We start from the raw sequence: 20,263 nt of genomic DNA on the forward strand, positions 1-20,263 counted from the left end.
CCAGCGGATCTTCCCAACCCAGGGATCAAACCCAAATCTTCTGTGTCTCCTACATTGGCAGGTGGATTCTTTACCACTCAGCCACCTGGGAAGCCCATTTCCAAGGACTGAAAACTCTTTAAACTGCCCAAGGACTTCCCTGGTGGTCCAGTGGTTAAGAATCTGCCTGCCAATACCAGGGACATGGGTTAAATTCCTGGTCCGGGAAGATCCCACATGTCGTGGAGCAACTAAGCCCGTGTGCCACAATTACTGAGCCTGTGCTCTAGAGCCCAAGAACCACAAATCCTGAGCCCTCATGCCCTAAAGCCCATGCTCCACAACAAGAGAAGCCACTGCAATGAGAAGACGGTGCAGCACAACTACAGAGTAGCCTCCACTCACCGCAACTAGAGAAAGCCCACACACAGCAACTAAGATCCAGCACAGCCCAAAATAAATAATCAAATTATCTTAAAAAATCTTAAAAAATATCTTTAAAATAAAAATATGAGAACTCGAGCTATGTGATTGAAAGAAAGGCTGGACAAGGGAGAAAAAAATTGCATCAGAAGTATTATAGCAAACATGGTAGCTGCTCTATGGAAAATCAAATACCCCTGAGCTCCCCAGGAGCCGAGGCAAAAAGGGAAACATCATGAGTGAACTTTAGCTCACGACTCATTGAAAGAAATATATCCGTCTTTCAGGAGAAAGAGAATTTTTCCTCACACAGAATTGTAAGAAGAGTTTATCAAGTGAGGGGGTATGAATCAATATTATGGATAACAGTCAAAGATGGTTTGCAGGAAATACAAATATATTCCCCACAGAGGAATTGAAGTAGCCCAAGTCTAATTCAGCTTACTAACCCTAGAATGTCTTGAAATTCATTCAAAGAAAGCTGACATATTGAATAACAGGCAAATACAGCCCTCAGAAAATACATAATTAGCAAGAACAGAATGATGGGGGTAAAAATAAGAGTGGAGTTGAAAGCAAAAGAGGTGATGACTTATTTTCAAATAAAAATCAAAAGTGCAGTAAATGATATCCCTGGAGTGACAAAACTCAGTGAAAACAAATGCAAATAAATTCTGCGTTTCTGTTTCCTTTTTGTGTGTAATTTGAAAAGATCAGTCAAATGTGATTAGCTACAGGAAAAAAAAAAGTTAAACCATTTGACAGATTTGTTCCCAAGTCATGACTAACATATTTTGACCTGTGAATTACGACTGAGATAAAAATGTTACTTGTATTATAAAAACAACTTTGAGCTGATAGGAAGTTTACTGAATCCCACCTAAATCTCCAGGTTTGTAAACAGGAAACAAGGCATATACTATTTGACAAGGATATTCATAAACACCAGGAACTACTCATATAAAAAATTAATAACTGTATGCGCCCCTGTGAATTACAAGCCCTGATCTACTTACTGCAAATTAAAAAAACAATCACTTTTCTCCCTTCACATTCAACTGGTCATTTTTAAGTAAGTATATTGATTTCAACCCCAACAACTCTTTACTTTAGCCTATAGTAACTCACTGGATATTTACTCGCAATCCCTAAAATATGGACAAGTGTATGCAAACTAAAAGCATCCCAGTACTCCTGAGACAGCCAATAAATTTTCTGAAGATTTTTGAGCATGCAGCATTGTGTGAATTTTAATGATTTTTCAGCTCCTCTTAGATCCACACACAAATATAGAAATATGTATTGGCTAATGCAAATGAAATTGAAATGGGTTCAGTGGATGGTAAAGCCATCTCTGTGCTGAGTGCTTTAATACCCGGGGTTCAGAAACCACTCAGAAGGTAACACTCTCTGCATCAGCAAAAGATAAAAGGCAAACTGCTCTTACAAACCGATAAACAGCATATAACACAAAGGGGGGGGAATAAATACTCTTTCACAACACAAAAGGGAATGGAGCCAGGGAGATAAAAATGCAAGAATAAATACAGGTGGTTTAAACTAGTAAGGAGAATCTGAATGAGGGAGAAAAATGACTTGCTGGTTTTCCTTCTTGGAGGGCTTTACAAACCGAGCTTTCTTAGAATAACTCAAGTTTCAAATGTGGCTGCACATTAAGTTCTGCGTTTACCTCTTGTCATGGTCATGGAGAGCTTTGAAGCAGTGTGAGCATTTCTAAAGAAAGGAGCCCCTTGGAAATGCAATTACAGTATTTACCAGTGAAATTGGAAATAAGGAATAGGAAAGAATCAGAGGGAAAGTGAAGATTTGTCACACAAGTGCTGCCATTTCCCTTGACCAAGCCCAAATCTGTTGAAGTGCTTAGCCCTCTGGTCTCATGATAAACTGTGATCCCTCATATTCATCAGGGACTTGATAGCTGGGAGTGGGCAACTCCAAATTAAAATCTCCCCTGTTTTGTTGGCCCGGAGATTCATTTCTGCTGTCACCCACTCCACATACTCCTCCCTTTGTTTGCTGATTATTAATTTTGGACTCATTAGTGATTTAATTTTTCAACTCCAAATGCAATCATTTCTAATGATTCATTCATGGAACGTTTTTCAATTTAAAGTCAGAGAGAGTTCAATCTCTACTGAGTTCTCTGAAATGAAGTGGCCTCTTGATGGTAGACAGCATATTTTGAAGGGGTTTGAAGTCTTTGTGTGGAATTTAGCTGCCGTGATAAAGCTCAGAGTTGCAGGATGATTGGGGGCTATATATATGCCGACTTAAATAAAATGTACAGGATTCGAGTCAGAAAACTCTTTTTGAGTGAACTATTCATGAAAATGGAAAATTACAGGATTTTTCTCACTCACATGAAATGTTGGGCTCTGGCAAGATGTCACTACAGCTGATCTTGGCAATAAGAGCTAGTGAAAGTAAACGAGGTGGCTGCTTTGGAAAGGAGGGCCTCTGGTTTGAAGGCTGTTTGTTTTGTGTAATGTTTCATACTGATGAAGCCACAAAAGCAGAAAAGTACTTCTTCAGGTTGTTAAAGTAAGGGTCCAAAGAAGCCAGAGAAACCAGCCTCTTTTCAGTTCTTAGATGATTCAGTTCTGTACAGAATGAGTTGCATGAAGGAACTAGATGTATTTTTAACACAATATATCCTATTCCCTTTTATATCTCCCAGAGCATCCATACCAGCACCTGGGCACCAAGTGAGTCTTCAATAATTGTTTGTCAAAATGGGTAAAGAGAACCATCTTTAAAAAAAAAAAAAATCAGAGGATAATTGCTTTACAATGTTGTGTGGGTTTCTGCCAACAACAACATATGACAACGTGGATCAGCTATGTGTATACATATATTCCCTCTCCCTTCAACCTCCATCCCATCCACCCCGTATCCTACCCCTCTGTGTCACCAGAGAGTACTGAGCAGAGCTCCCTGTGCTGTACAGCAGGTTTCTACTACTATTTTACATACAGTACTATATATATATTTCAATGCTACTGTCTCAATTCATCCCACCCTCTCTTGCCCCAGCTGTGTCCAAAGTCCATAAAGAGAACCATTCTATTTGCTGCTTGTGACTTACAAAAAGAGCAAAACATATACAATGCTAACTATGCAATGGATGGTTCTAGATCAACCTCTAAAGAGATACCTTTATCCAGAGCACTGAACCCTAATTGAGGTGGTGGCTTCACTTACACTGACTCCTGGCTCCCTGAGATAAAGAGGAAGAAACGTGGATGAACATCACACAACCATTTTGTCCTTAAGGGGCCATCTCTTGACCACCCATGTTTGGCTGAGTAGACCTTCATCTCAGAATGGGCCATTCAGACTCTTCTGTTTCCTGATTTTTGAGATGTGGAATAGAAAGACATGGACACTGACAGTTCCATGGAAGAAAGGCTCACAAATGCCAATTGCAAAACTTGTTAGGGACTTCCCTGGTGATCCAGTGGCCAAGACTCCCCGCTCCTGATGCATGGGGCTTAAGTTCGATTTCTGGTCAGGGAACTAGATCCCACATGCCACAACTAAGAGCCCACATGCCATAACAAAGACCAGTGGCAGCCAAATAAATAAATACATAAATATTGAGAACAAGGACAAGTTGTTTGAGCTGTCCTTGGCTTTTTTATCTGTTCTTCTAATCCTGTGGGGTATTTTATATCTTCCAAAGAAGCTGACCATCCTTTTTGGGTGGCTTAAACAATAGACATTTATTGTCTCCCAGTTCTGGAGCCTGGAAGTCGAAGACTGAGGTGTCAGCAGGGTTGGTTTCTTCTGAGGCCTCTCTCCTTGACTTGTAGACGGCTGTCTTCTCCCTGTGTCTCCGTGTGGTCTTCCCTCTGTGTGTGTCTGTGCCCTGATCTCCTCTACAGGACACCAATCCCATGGGACCAGGGCCTAACCACAGCCTTATTTTATCTTTGTGACCCCTTTAAAGGCTTTATCTCCAAATACAGTCATATTCTGAGATATTGGAGGTTAGGACTTGGACATGTGGATTCTGCAGAGGGGACACAATTCAGTCCATAACTAATGTCCAGTGTGGATATGCCCGAGAGACAAAGCAACATTGAAAATTCCAATCATTAGCATGGCTGGGAAACTGGTATCCCTTGAGATTGGAGACCTATTCAGCATTTCCAATCCAAGTGTGCCTGCATTTTCTGCATTTTAATCGTGGCAACAGATGAATTACAGCCATGGGCATCGCTTGACGCTAGGTTACCATTTCCTGGGAGTTTAATGAGTGTGACTTCTTTCATATAACTATGAGGTTTGAATGTCAATTGTGACTCAGTCAAGTCTTCTTTTGAAATCATCTCTTAATTTTGAATTTTTCTTCCTCCAACTGCTATCAAAAGCAGATCTTTAGGACCAACCCCAGGACCCTCCTAATAGCTTCCTGTACCACCCCTGGCCTCCAGTTTGCTCGGTTCTTGTTTACTGTACACACCAAGCTTAGATTTTTCTTCCCAAGAGACATTTTTCATTGTTCTTTCCATTTCTTGTAACCTTCAAAGGCGGCTCTCTCCAATTAATCCTACATTCCTAAAGTCATGCTAAGTGCATGCTTAGGACTTTAATTTCTATTACTACCAAAAATACCCCAAAAGCCTCTCTTCTGAATCCCTCTAGATCAAGTTCCTCAACTTTCTTCTCACACATTTCATACACATTTCCAAGCCCAAGTCCTTGCTTATATCACTCCATCTGGAATATCTCAAAAGGTCTAAGCTCTTAGGAGACTTACCATTCTTTAAAAGAAAACTTGTCAGAGAAAGACAAATATCCTAAGATATTGTTTATATGCAAAATCTAAAAAATGGTACAAGTGAACTTTTTTTACAAAACAGAAACAGAGTCACAGATGTAGAAAATAAACTTATGGTTACCAGTGGGGAATGGGGGAAGGGATAAATTAGGAGATTGGGATTAACATATACACATCACTATATATAAAATATATATATAGTATGAAGGAGAAATCAAAAGCTTTTCAGACAAGCAAAAGCTGAGAGAATTCTGCACCACCAAACCAGCTCTCCAACAAATACTAAAGGATATTCTCTAGACAGGAAACACAAAAATGGTGTATAAACTCGAACCCAAAACAATAAAGTAAATGGCAACGGGATCATACTTATTAGTAATTACCTTAAACGTAAATGGGTTGAATGCCCCAACCAAAAGACAAAGATTGGCTAAATGGATACAAAAACAAGACCCCTACATATGTTGTCTACAAGAGACCCACCTCAAAACAGGGGACACATACAGACTGAAAGTGAAGGGCTGGAAAAAGATTTTCCATGCAAATTGGGACCAAAAGAAAGCAGGAGTCACAATACTCGTATCAGATAAATTAGACTTTAAAACAAAGGCTGTGAAAAGAGACAAAGAAGGTCACTACATAATGATCAAAGGATCAATCCAAGAAGAAGATATAACAATTATAAATATATATCCACCCAACATGGGAGCACCGCAGTATGTAAGACAAATCCTAACAAGTATGAAAGGAGAAATTAACAATAACACAATAATAGTGGGAGACTTTAATACCCCACTCACACTTATGGATAGATCAACTAAACAGAAAATTAACAAGAAAAAAAAAAAAAAAAACATGTATGTATCTATAAAGTTCACTAAAGCAAAGCACAGTAAAATCAGGTATGGCAATAAAAGGCGTTAAATTTATCAAATAAAAATAAATAAATAAAGTGCTGAAAAATTAAAGCTGTCAAAAAAAAATAAAAAATAAAAATACAATAAAATTTAAAAAAATATATACACATCACTATATATAAAATAGATAACTAATATGAACCTACTGTGAAGAAGGCTGAGTGCTGAAGAATTGATGCTTTTGAACTGTGGTGTTGGAGAAGACTCTTGAGAGTCCCTTGGACTGCAAGGAGATCCAACCAGTCCATTCTGAAGGAGATCGGCCCTGGGATTTCTTTGGAAGGAATGATGCTAAAGCTGAAACTCCAGTACTTCAGCCACCTCATGCAAAGAGTTGACTCATTGGAAAAGACTCTGATGCTGGGAGGGATTGGGGGCAGGAGGAGAAGGGGACGACAGAGGATGAGATGGCTGGATGGCATCACTGACTCGATGGACGTGAATCTGAGTGGACTCCGGGAGTTGGTGATGGACAGGGAGGCCTGGCGTGCTGTGATTCATGGGGTCGCAAAGAGTCGGACATGACTGAGCGACTGAACTGAATTGATGAACCTACTGTAGCACAGGCAACTCTATTCAATACTCTGTAATGAGCTATACGGGATAAGAATCTGAAAAACAGAGGATATATGTATATATAACTGGAGAAAGGCATGACAACCCACTCCAGTATTCTTGCCTGGAGAATTCCATGGACAGAGGAGACTGGTGGGCTACAGTCCATGGGGTCACAAAGAGTTGGACATGACTAAAGCGACTCAGCATGCACACACACATGCATGTGTACATATAACTGATTCACTTTGTTGTATACCTGAAACACAACATTGGAAATCAAGTATACTCCAATAAAAATTAAAAAAAAAAAAGAACACTTGTATTCAAATTATACTTCCTCATGTTTCCCCTGACCATTTTGTCTACAATGATGCCCCACCCACTGACATCCTATCACCTTGTTTTATTTTTCTTTATGATGCTATTATTGGCTGAATTATGTTTCCCTCAAAAATTCCTGCATTGAAGTCTTAACCTCCAGTACCTCTGGATGTAGCTGTGTTTGGGGATATGGACATTAGAGGAGTGATAAAGTCAAAATGAGGTCACTAGGGTGGGCCCTAGTCCAACGTGACTGATGTCCTTGTAAGAGGAAATCAGGACACAGACACAGAGGGAAGAGCCAATGAAGATACACGTAGAAGATGGCCATTTATAAGCCAAGGGGAGAAGCCGGGAACAAATTCTCCCTTCGTGGCTCTCAGAAGAAATCACCCCTGCAGACACCTTCATCTCAGACTTCCAGCCTCCACAACTGCGAGAAAATGTCTTTCTGTTGTTGCAGTCATCCAGTCTGCAATACTTTAAAATGGTGGCACAGTACTATCTATCGTTCTTAATCTGTTTCCCTCTCTTAGGGGCTTTCCAGGTGGTGCTAGTGATAAACATAAAGAACCCAGCTGCCAGTGCAGGAAACGTTAAGAGATGCAGGTTTGATCTCTGGGTCAGGAAGATCCCTTTAAGGAGGGCAAGGCAACCCACTCCAGTATTCTTGCCTGGAGAATCCCATGGACAGAGGAGCCTGGCAGGGTATGGTTCACTGGTTTGCAAAGAGTTGGACACAACTGAAGTGACTTAGCATACCCTCTACTAGAAAGTCAAGTTCAAAAGTGCAGAAACTTAGTTTTGTTCACTGCTGTATCTTCATTTTCTAGACCTTAGTGCCTGGCGGATTGTAGGTGTTCAAAGAAATGAAGTTTGGAGCCCTTTCCATATGTCCAGCTCCAGCCATCTCTGCCTAATTCTGGGGAAGTCCATTGGCCAGCAGATACCAACTACCCCTCCTCAAAACATAGCTTTTGTTGGTAATAAAGGTAGTACTTTGGTCTCTGTTTGCTTTATACTATTTCTTAATTGGTCTTAAAGCTGGGCAGGGAGGACAGGGTGCTAGGTTTCAGTACCCTTGCTCCCTAACATTCTGTAGCATCTTATAAACACAGGTACTTCGTGAACTTTTATCCCTATGTCCCCTTTACATGGTTCCGGACAACTTCCATGTGTATATTTTTATTTCTGGCTAAATTACCAGCTTCTAGAAGGCAGGGATTGTTCTCAGCATCTGCATGTGCCCTCTTATTACAGGAGCAGCTCAGTAAACCACTAATGACCGAATGACTAATGCACACACGGTGTGGAACCCTGGGAGAGTTATTAGTCCAGTCCCAACGACTCTCCTTCTCAGAAGGTTTTCTCACTTCTCACCTCTCATCTCTCCTCCACAATCAATGTACACGGCGTAGAGATGGACAGAGGTGAGTGTGTACCATGAGTCTCTGTCGTGGCCACAGACACTGGACCAGAGATGGATGCTGTCCCACCAGGGTAACTTCTTGGATTGAGACAGAGAGACTCATGCTGGCCTCTCACAGCTGCCAGACTTATTTTTGCCCATTTAGGTGACAGAAAGAGGGCAACTGAGGCCCACCTTGTGACACAGAAGGAAAGGTAGTCCACAGAGAAACTGAAGGTGCAGGCAGCCAGGCAGAGAGGCAGGGAGACTGGGAGCCACCTGGAGCCAACTTCCACTTCTGTCCATCATTTCCAGGACACACCCTTGTGTCTTTGTTACCAAGTTCTCCCTCTCTTGTCCCATCTTTACTTAAACTGGTTTGTTTCTGTTGTATGCAGAACAAAGCAAAACACACAAAGATAAAACAAAACCAACCAAAACCATTAACACATTCACTCCATGATAGTTTTTTGGGGTATAGGTATAATTCCCTTCAGAGAATGAGGAATAAAAATCTCTGAGCCCCTCCTGAACCTCTCAAATCATCCATTAAAGCCCATTGACTTCCAGGTAATTGAGAAGCCGCTGCCATGCATCAGTTATTGTACAGTGTTGGACAGTATTTCTTTGCAATTCTTTCCAAATAGAAGAAAGTACACCTGTGCTCCGAAGTCTACCAGGAACACTCAATGTTTTTAAATCTATCTTTTGCTAAATTGCCTCATAAATTCTGGCTAGTCTCAGGATCACCTTTCTCAACTCTGCCAGCTGAGCTCAACTCAGGTGGCTACCTGAAGAGTTCCAAGATGTTAAATTTGAAATGCTAAACAAAGATCTTTTATGGGAAGAAGGGTGTTCATTTTTCTCTTCGTGTTTACAGCTATGCTGTTCAAGTGAGGAAGGTGGTGGGGGGAATCCTTGTATGAAATTAAATCCAGATTGGACTGAAAGGACAAAATTGTTGGAATCACCTCCAAGGACTCCCACCCATCTTCATTTGCATCTTACTGATAACCAGTTAGGAGGTTGCTATAATAGAGCAGGTCAGAGGGAGGCGTGGACCAGGAGGTCTCACTTATCCCAGGAGACGGTGATAAGCGGTCAGTGAGGGCTCAGTGAGAACAAGAACCCGGGGGCAGAAAAGGAAGAGAGAGTTCACAGACACAAGAACATAATGAACCAAGCAAGGATAAATTTTGTAAAGAAAATAAAAGCAGGGTGATGGGACAGTGCCCTGTGGGCTACCTTAGTAGTAGTCACCTAGGACGCCTCTGAGGAATTAATAGGTAAACTGAGCCCTGGAATATATGGGAAGGAAAAAAATAACCCAGGTTAAGCAGCCCACTAGCAAAACGCCCTCTTGTGAACAAGACTGACCGACTTGAACCACAAGAAAGGTCAGTGTGGCTACAACAGAGTAAAACGAGGGGAAGAAGAGGTGGGGGAAGAGGACAGCACCTCAAGATCTCTGGTAATTTAAAAAGTCTTTTTTTGTGTGGGGTCTATATAGGATTTCTCTTTTTTAAAAAATTGGCATTTTAAAGAGAAGTTTTAGTTGGGCAGAAAAACAGAGCAGAAAGTACAGGGTTCCTATATTCCACATCTGCCCTCCTTGCATGGTTTTCCCTCTTATTAATATCTTTGCATTTGTGTGGTGCATTTGTTATAATTGGTGAACCAATACTGATACACTATTATTAACAGAAGTCTGAGGTTTATATTAGGATTCACTGTTTCATTAAAGGGGTCTTAGTCTAGGCATGGGGATGGGATCGGCATGGTCTGACTTACAATTTTGAAAGCATCTGGTTCACAAAATTGTTGATACTGGTTGTACTGTTTCTCCCCAAAATTCATATGTTGAAGCCGTAAGCCCCAGTCCATCGGAATGTGACTATACTTGGAAATTGGCTCTTCAGAGATAATAAAGGTAAAATGAGGTCACTGGAGTGGGTTTCAGTGCAATGTAACTTAGTGTTCTCGGGCTCTCCGGTGGCTCAGTGGTAAAGAACATGCTTGCCAGTGCAGGAGATGCACATTCGGTCCCTGTGTTGGGAAGATCCCTGGTGAAGGAAATGGCAACCTACTCCCATATTCTTGCCAGGAGAACCCCACGGACAGAGAAGCCTGTGGGGCTACAGTCGTGAAACTCTAAGTTGGACATGACTTAGTGACTAACCAACAACAATTAGGGTCCTTATAAGAAGACGAGATGATGACACTGATAAAAGGGAAAACCACGTGAAGATGGGGGAGAAGTCGGCCATCTCCGAGCCAAGGAGAAAGACTGAAGAAGAAACAATCCTACTTAAACCTTGATCTTGGACTTCCAGCTTCCTGACCTGAGAGACCATAAATTTCTGACATTTAAGCTTCCCAGTCTGTGCAACTTTCCCTAAAAACCAATGCGGCTCTGAGGATCTGCCATAAGAAAACCGACTTGATTTCATTCAACCAAGTATTTTCCAACATTTAAAATCAGAGGACCCCCTTTCCATGAGAGACTATTGACACTCCACAGACTAGCAGTTTGTAGAGGATGCCCTGGGATGCCCTGAGCTAGAATATATGCTCCATGAGGGAGGGGACTTGGTTCTGGTCACTGCTGTGTCCCCAACCCCTGAAATAATGTTTGGAATTCATTAAATATTTGTTGAATAAGTGAACTACACACATGGCTTTATGCCGCTCCATGACACCAACTTCTTGTCCATCCTGTCCGTCTATTCCCAGTCCCTTTACAAATCTCAGTACCACTTTTCCTCAGGTAAAGGGAAGCATTACCTCATAGCCTTCCTTTATTTTCTAGGAACAATTCACAGGGAATGGGGGTCAACACCATCCAGAAGCAGTCCTATCTACACACCCATATCTTCCACAGTTTGGAAAAATGCCACACACTCCCAGATGTTTCCTTCTCATTGAAATTTTATAATTTTCCTATTTGTATTTTCTCTGATGTTATTTTGAAAACACCTAAACAAAAGGAACAGCCATAAGAAAACATATTCACTTTTTCCCCCTCATCATTCTAACCAGGGAAGTCTCTAGGAACAGCTGGTTCACTAGGTGGTATGTACCAGGAACCTACATTCTCTGGAGAACTGTTTAATTGTCTACAGAGGGCTGGTATGCAGTGAGGTTCTCCAGTCACTGAGTCTACATGGGACTTCCTTCCCTGGTGGTCTACTGGTTAAGACTCTGTGCTCCCAACGCAGGGGGCCCCGGTTTGATCCCTGGTCAGAGAACTAGATCCCACATGTTGGAACTAAGAGTTCTCAGGAAGCAGTTAAAGACCTGGTACAGCCAAATAAATAAATAAAAAATAAATATTAAAGAAGGAAATCAAGACTACATAGTATCATGTGAAAGTGAAAAGTGGTCATCTTTGTTCTACATAGGTTTCAGTTCAGTTCAGTTCAGTCGCTCAGTCATGTCCGACTCTCTGCGACCCTATGAATCGCAGCACGCCAGGCCTCCCTGTCCATCACCAACTCCCGGAGTTCACTCAGACTCACGTCCATCGAGTCAGTGATGCCATCCAGCCATCTCACCCTCTGTTGTCCCCTTCTCCTCCTGCCCCCAATCCCTCCCAGCATCAGAGTCTTTTCCAATGAGTCAACTCTTCGCATGAGGTGGCCAAAGTACTGGAGTTTCAGCTTTAGCATCATTCCTTCCAAAGAACACCCAGGGCTGATCTCCTTCAGAATGGATTGGTTGGATCTCCTTGCAGTCCAAGGGACTCTCAAGAGTCTTCTCCAACACCACAGTTCAAAAGCATCAATTCTTCGGCACTCAGCTTTCTCCACAGTCCAACTCTCACATCCATACCTGACCACTGGAAAAACCATTGCCTTGACTAGATGGACCTTTGTTGGCAAAGTAATGTCTCTGCTTTTCAATATGCTATCTAGGTTGGTCATAACTTTTCTTCCAAGGATTAAGCATCTTTTAATTTCATGGCTGCAGTCACCATCTGCAGTGATTTTGGAGCCCAGAAAAATAAAGTCTGACACTGTTTCCACTGTTTCCCCATCTATTTCCCATGAAGTTTAAGAGTACCTTTATAAGATATTTGAGAATAACAGAAATATCTGTTCTGGGAATTAAACTAAACTATTACTATTGTAATAGTCTATGGTAGTAGACTCATTGACTCATTGGAAAAGACTCTGATGCTGGGAAAGATTGAAGGCAGGAGGAAAAGTGGATGGCAGAAGATGAGATGGTTGGATGGCATCACCGACTTGATGTACGTGAGTTTGAGTAAGCTCCAGGAGTTGGTGATGGACAGGGAGGCCTGGTGTGCTGCAGTCCATGGGGTTGCAAAGAGTCAGACATGACTGAGCAACTGAACAGATGGTAGTAGTAGGGCTTCCCTGGTAGCTCAGCTGGTAAAGAATCCTCCTGAAATGCAGGAGATCTCAGTTTGATCCCTGGGTTGGAAAGATCCCCTGGAGAAGAGACATGCTACCCATCCCAGTATTCTTGGGCCTCCCTGGTGGCTCAGATGAAAAAGAATCTGCCTACAAAGCAGGAGACCTGGGTTAGATCCCTGGGTTGGGAAGATTCCCCTGGAGGAGGGCATGGCAACACACTCCAGTATTCTTGTCTGGAGAATCCCCATGGAGAGAGGAGCCTGATGGGCTACAGTCCATGGGGTCACAAGGAGTCGGACACGACTAAGCGACTAAGCACACACATGGTAGTACTGTCTATAGTAGTACCTCTGGTACTGGGATTATTCTGAAAGAAGGAACAGAGGTTCACTCCAGTGACTGAAGCAAAAGGGTGTGTATAAAAACATCCATGCACTAGAGCAAAACCCATCAGAAAATAAGATGTTGTTTATGACTGGCTTCAATTTTCTAGTGTCCACGTTCTCTCTTAAGTCTCGCTTCTTGTTTTCTTGATTCTGTGCACGTGGGCTCAGTTCCCCTCTAGGTCCTAATTGATCATTCTTTTGTGTATTCTCAGATTCTGGACAGACCCAGTCTTCTTTGCTTAGTTCATTACTATAGTAACTTTGGGCAGAGTCCTTTGTATGAAGAAATCACAGGTTATTGGACAGGCTGCCCAGGACCATTTCACAGGGCCCTGCAGGTCTCTGACTCTATAGCAACAGAGACTCTGGGGCTGCCTGTGGGCCACATCACTGGTCCAGTCAGAGCCCAGGCTTCCAGAAGGAGTAACTGGAGGGCCTGTGACCATGACATTCACTTGAATCTCAGTTGCCATCTAAGTTCTGCTTTAAGGCTCACAGTCTGAAATGGTATAGTAGAGCTTGGCCCTAAAAGCTTAATATAACAATGATGATCTCTTTATTGGTTATTTTTATATCTACTAATTGTATTTCATTTATTTGCAAATTATATTTTCTCTGCCCATGAGCTAGTATATGTAAAACCCAAGCTTGTTAAAAAAAAAACTTCAGATGTACCTTGAGTGCAATTATCTTGACAGCAATTTCTCAATATTTATCTTAACTTGTAAACAGAAAGCCTGATAACAAATATAAAATATGACAGCAAATAGATGGTTAAAAATTGTCAAGTAAATGAGATTTTAAGATGCTGACATTGAAAACTGATGTCTCAGGGTGGGAAGGAGGCACAAGAGGGAGGGGATATATGGATACATAAAATGATTCACTTTGTTATACAGCAGAAACTAACACAACACTGTAAAGCAATGATACTCCAATTAAAAAAAAAAAAACAGAAAGAATTTTGGTCTAGATGAAAATTTCCTATTTCCCTTGCTACGTGGGTGAGACCATGAAGTTGGGTCACGTGATCTGAGGAAAATGAAAAGTTTCCAGCAACAGTATGTGTAACTCTCTGCCCTCCCAGCCCTTTTGACTGAAGAAGGACACATTTATTACTACACCTCAGACAAACGTCCTCCTCACAGCTTCCTGGCTTCATCTGAAGGTAGACAAAGAGTAAAGAGTCTGTCTCCTCAAAAACAAATTCTGAAGGTTCTAATGGTCATCTCAAAAAACTTAATTTATTTTCTAGCAACTTCTTAAAAATCCAAGGGCTATGTGGACCTCAGTGGAAAAAAAAAAAAAAGATGTACAAGCCAAAGCATGGGGATAAAAAATGACAAGAACATTTAGCCATTTAAAAAACCCATACACGATAGTGCTTCTTAGATGTACAAACATCTTACATAAAATCTTCTTGCTTATTGGAAAAGAAAGAGGTGCCAAACCTGAGAAATGGCAGCTTCCCCCAAAATGCGTGAACAGGGAGGAAAGTCGGTTTATTTCTCACTGTCTTTGGGAATCCTGTTTTCACTGGGAAAAGACTGCCCCGTTTTTCTTTTCACTACATACTTAGCAGCTCTGCAGCCAGATTTCTTTCTGAGGAAGGAGGAAGGCTGGTGAGAAGCACTGAACGAGTTTTCCAGCCACTTGGCTGGCACGATGCATTTTAAAATGGGTCATATCACTTTGCATTTCCTAAGAACCCCAAATCATTCCAAAAGGAAGATCAAGGTAGAGCTAACGTGTTTTTTTTTCCTCCCCAAAGGATAACAAGTAGTTGTTTTACATTTTAATCTTGTTCTTTGATAGCTGAACTTTGATCTTAGATGTCCACCTTAAAATTTTTTAAAAACACATGATATAAACTAGGAGTCACATTTTTGTCTCCTTTTCTGCTGGCAAGCATTTTTCTATTTCCCTTAGTTTGGGTGACAGCATATGCCAACTACTAGGCTTCCTTCCTATTTCCTGGTTTTCAGAAGCCTTGTTGATGGACTGCATCTTTAAGCTTCAGTATTGTCTTAAGGGATATAGGGTTGTTGACTGGCAAAAAAAAAGAGAAGCGCCCTCTGCTGGCTGTGTGCTCTCTCTGCAGAAATAAACATCTCAATATCCATTTAGAGGCTGGATTGATTCTTTCATGTCCCAGCCCTGCCAGGAAAGTCTCTCTTACAATGGAGGTAAGGAGGGTCCATGAACCTGAGACCTCGGACAGCTCAACAGGCAAATCATCGACCTGATTTCTCTGAGGATGCTCCATGAAGTTTTACATGCAAAACCTGAGATTCTGGACAGAGTTAAATTTCAACATTTATAACTCTGGAAGGGACAGATGGCAGACCTACCCTGAAATAGCTTTTCTGGAAGAGTAACACATGGTAAATTGCATTAATTGTAATAATTGCTTTTTATGCCTTGATAAAAACTGGCAAAGACCTTCAAAGATCTTTTAATTGTGGCAAATTAATACAGCTCCCCTTAGCAGTGACAGGGCTACAGTGCTCTGGCTTTGGCTTTTGTTTAGAACCTACAGGATTAAAAAGAGCATAGGAACCACTGACTCCGGAAATAGCCACAGCTGAAGTCCTGGATATGCACAAGCTAGAGAAGTAGCTAGTCCCATTGGGAGCTAGACAGTAGGTATTTCTTACAGGTACATATTTGGTTAATTTCATAGTGACGGCACATAAGGATTTAGAAAAGCACCTCCCTCACCACATACTGTGGGTGAAGGTTATGTGTGTATCAGAGCTTCCTTCCTTTCAAACAGAACAGAATAGATGAGGGCAAGCTCTCCTACAACGTTTCTATATTTTTCTTCTATTAACGAACCATGTAACTCAAGAAGAGCTTCTATTACTTAACAAAAGCTTTGCATTTTTTCCTTTTCTCTTTCTTCTATGAAGATTTTATGTCTTTACTTCATTGTCCCTCCTTTAAGTACTCTAAGTCAAACTTTGGCTTTGTGTGTGGAATTTGTCTACAACTGTGGGTTTTTCCTCTTAGTTTAAGCCTCTAGGAATATTTATGTTTTTTTAATCTTCATTCACTCAGTGAGTGCAAGAAATCTTTATGGAAAAAGGACCACATTTCAGGCATCTAACAATGTGGGGCATTTGAATGGCATGTGAGAGACAAAGATGACTTATAGGTGAATGAGCCCTTTTGCAATATCTCATTTAATCCTCATGGCAAGCCTGTGAGATTATATGAACAATAACAATAATATAAACAGTATTCTTCCCATGAGAAACCAGGGAATCTAGACAAATGAAGTAATTTTCTCAAGGTCACACATTTCTTAAGTGGCAGAGCTAAAACCTGATACTAGGCAGTCCACCTCCAGAGCCCAAAGGACTAAGACAAAGATGATGTAGGTGAGCAAATTGGTTAAAAAAGCACACAATTTCAGTTCAAGATGGTAAGAGCCCTGCTATATACATGCAGATGTTTTAGGGCAGGGGTCAGCATACTTTTCCTGCCAAGTGCCAGAGAGTGATTACTTAGGCTTTGCGGGCCATACAGTCCCTGTTGCAATGACTCAATTTTACCATCACAACAAGAAAGCGGCCACTGACAATATGCAAACAAAGGCTGTATTCTAAAAAAACTTTATTTATAAAAAACAGGTGACAGGCTGGATTTGACCCACAGGACTATAGTTTGCCATGTCTGTGCTCTGTATGAGGGGATTATGAAAAATCAGGCATCAACTCTGTCTACAAGAGGTAGACATCTCAAGTAAGTCTTGGCTATTGGGCAACAAAGAAAAATGGCATGTGAAGCAGACAAAAACATGTTTGACAATGAGGAAGATCTGATAGAAAGTGAATACTTGGGAAAGATGTGACATTGTGTCAAGACGTATAAGACGGTGGCAGAAAAGAAGCCTGGAAAGAAGGATTTGTATCTGTGTTAATGAAGAGTTTACTGTGAAATAACTGCTTTCTAAATGTGGTTTATTTATTTCTTGGTGGGTTTTTGCTTTCCTGTGTGAAGAACTTGTTTCTCTCCCCCTGATACAACTTTGATATTTTCCATCTTAATTTGTAGCATGGAACATCTTCATTTGCAATTTTCTCAGCAAAACAGGAAAAAGAAAAATCATAGAGGGTCTACTGTCTACATGGAGATAAACATCGTCAAAGAAACATGGTGTTCTAGAGATGCTGGGCTTAGACATTCTAGGAGAATACTCAGAAGATGAGGACAAATTTTTGTCTTTTGTAAAACCCCGTGGGTGTAATTTTGCCATTAGTCAAGATGGATGTTTCGATGTTGAGACATGAGAAATCGTTGAAACACCAACGGCATAACAAGAAAGCTGCTGGGAAACGAAGTGGATTCCATTCCTTTTCTTGGGCTGTAAGTCAACAAAAGTTGCTTATGACAGCTTGCTGATGAAACATGATTTATAATGTTCACAGACACTTGTCCAAGTTATTAAGTTTATTAGAATTACTGCATAGGTCTGAAAGCTGTTGAGGATGAAGTTGGATTCTCAGCTCTAAAAATCAAATGATCTTCCCAGAAGTGTATCTTGGATAGTTTCTCATGATAGTTGAGTCCCTTTCTGGGAGAGAAAAGGGGGGCTGGAAGATAGATCAGTTTCCCTTGAAGCATGGGTATGTCCTCTCTATGCAGTCAGGGAATTCCCTTGATTTTAAGATTCCCCATCTGGGGGAAAAAAAGTTTCAAATGAATCACTGAGTTAATTAGATAATATTCCTAAGTCAGGTGCTTGGTCAAGATGCAAGTTTTCTCAAAAGAGGAAAAGAAAAAGAGTTACATTTACCTTAAGTTCCTACCCACATCTAAGGAATAAAAGGGGACAAAAGAGAGTGATTATTGTGTTTTAAGCTCCACTTCACCACACTCACCTAAGAGTAGGGTGGCGAGACTATGCCCTGCACTTAAGCCCAGAGGTGCTTCACCTGAAACCCCATGATTAGAATGACGTGGTGGGGCTCAGTGGACGTGTATCTGGTTCCTACCCCTGAAGGGTGGAAAGCAGGATGGTTAGCTGAAGAAAGGATGGCTGAGCTGGGGATCACCCTGCCTAGGAGTATCTGCAAGAGCAAAGGATCCCACGAGGGTCTCCTGGAATTGGAGAAGGATCATGTGGGAGAAAGCCAACAAGTGATGGTCTTAGTCTAGTCTAAGATTGCTACGTGGCCAGTGAAGGGACGTCAGCACAGAGAGGCTGGAGGTGAATGCAGACTCACAGAGGTGGAGGAAGGTGCCATTAGGGACCAGTGGGAAGAGGGGTTCATCTTCCCTCATTAAAGAAACGTAGATAGGGTAGCTCCGAAGATGTCTCCGTAGAAGCAGCTACAAGAAGGAGAAAGTGTTCGACCCTTGCCAGACCCAGAAAGCCTGAAGCCAACACTGAGAGCCCCAGACATGGAAGGATATCCATGCCCACCTTCCACTTTCAATCTGTAGGCTTCTCTCCCCTCTGCTCCAATGGCGGCAGTGTCAGAACCTGCCTTTGGCAACGTGTGGAGGAGGAGATGGCAGAGTAAGGAAACACGTTTACATACGAAACTTTTTCAGTAAAACCATGAGCCAGTGGAGGTCCAATGGATGACTACTGTTTCCAGAATGCTTTCACACTGCTTAATAAACTTTCAAAAAGAAATACATTTGCTGGCACTTAGTAAAATGACAGATTGAGAGCTTTCACAGACAGATCTTTATTATAATCGGGATTCCCCAGTCTAGCCTCGCTATCTAATCTGTTATGTCACACATCTTTGGGTGTCCTTACTCTAGGGCTTCCCGGGTGGCTCAGTAAGTAAAAGAATCCGCCCACCAATGCAGGAGATGCAGGTTTGATCCCTACATATGGAAGATCCCCTGGAGGAGGAAATGGCAACCTACTGCAGTATTCTTACCTGGGAAATCCCATGGACAGAGGAACCTGGTGGGCTACAGTCCGTGGGGTCACAAAGAGTTGGACATGGCTGAGTACACACAGCCATGTCTTCTGTACTAGAAGCTGAGTCGGTTAGGAGGACTCTGAAGAAAAATTCTACCTCCTCCCCTTCCCCTATGATCTTCTCATAGTTTCAATATAAGGTTACTTCACTGGCGTAAATCCACAAAGCCCAGAATTAGCAAGTGCTGGAAGCAAGGTGTTGTCCCCACAGCGTCCTAGTCGTTCAACAATATATTTCATCCATAATAAGACAAGACATTTCAGCAACCCACTCATTTTTGGTCATGCTCATTTTGGCAAATTCTGCTATAAAGTGAAGATACTCTGCCAAAGAGGTAACTTCCTAGACCGTCAAAAAATTTCAACCCTCTTACTCCTTTTACGGCACACTATTTATGGCTTAAATTCCCCCACACATAAAAATATTAAAAGGAAGAGACACTCATGTAGAAAACAAACATATGGTTATCAAGGGGCAAAGGAGGTGAGGGATAAATTGGGAGACTGGAACTGATATATACATACTATTAATACTATATATAAAATGGATAAATAGTAAGGACCTGCTGTATAGCACATGGAGCTCCATTCGATCCTCTGTAATGACCAATATGGGAAAAGAATCTAAAAAAGAGTGGATTCGTGTATGTGTATAACTGATGCATTTTGCTGTACTGCGGAAATGAACACAACATCATATATCAACTATACTCCAATAATTTTTTTTTTAAAGAGAAAGAGACACTCAGGTGCAGGCTCAATAACCCAACAAAAGTGAAGCTGCTGTACCATCTCTTTATTTAACACCCACGTGTGTATTAAAGAGGCAGTCAGTGCCTGGACGGTGGATTAGGGCTCCATATGAGTTCTCGACCTTTCGTAGAGATAAAGCTATCATATAAATGCTGACTCAATCGCTGGACTTAACCAGATGTATCATCCACCAGCGGCCAACGTTAGCATTAGGCAGAGAAGAGGAGAACAATTCAATGCGATCTAATGTCATCTAATTCATAATAGAGGATCAGGACACGCACCTCCTGATGTGCAAACTTTATTTTACCCCGGCTGGCTACGCAGTGCCGCTATGAAGACTCACCCCACCTTCCGCCATTATGGAGATGCCCACAGAGAAGGTGTG

This window comes from Bos indicus, chromosome 13 (genome assembly GCF_029378745.1).
Source record: "Bos indicus isolate NIAB-ARS_2022 breed Sahiwal x Tharparkar chromosome 13, NIAB-ARS_B.indTharparkar_mat_pri_1.0, whole genome shotgun sequence".
NCBI classification, from domain to species: domain Eukaryota; kingdom Metazoa; phylum Chordata; class Mammalia; order Artiodactyla; family Bovidae; genus Bos; species Bos indicus.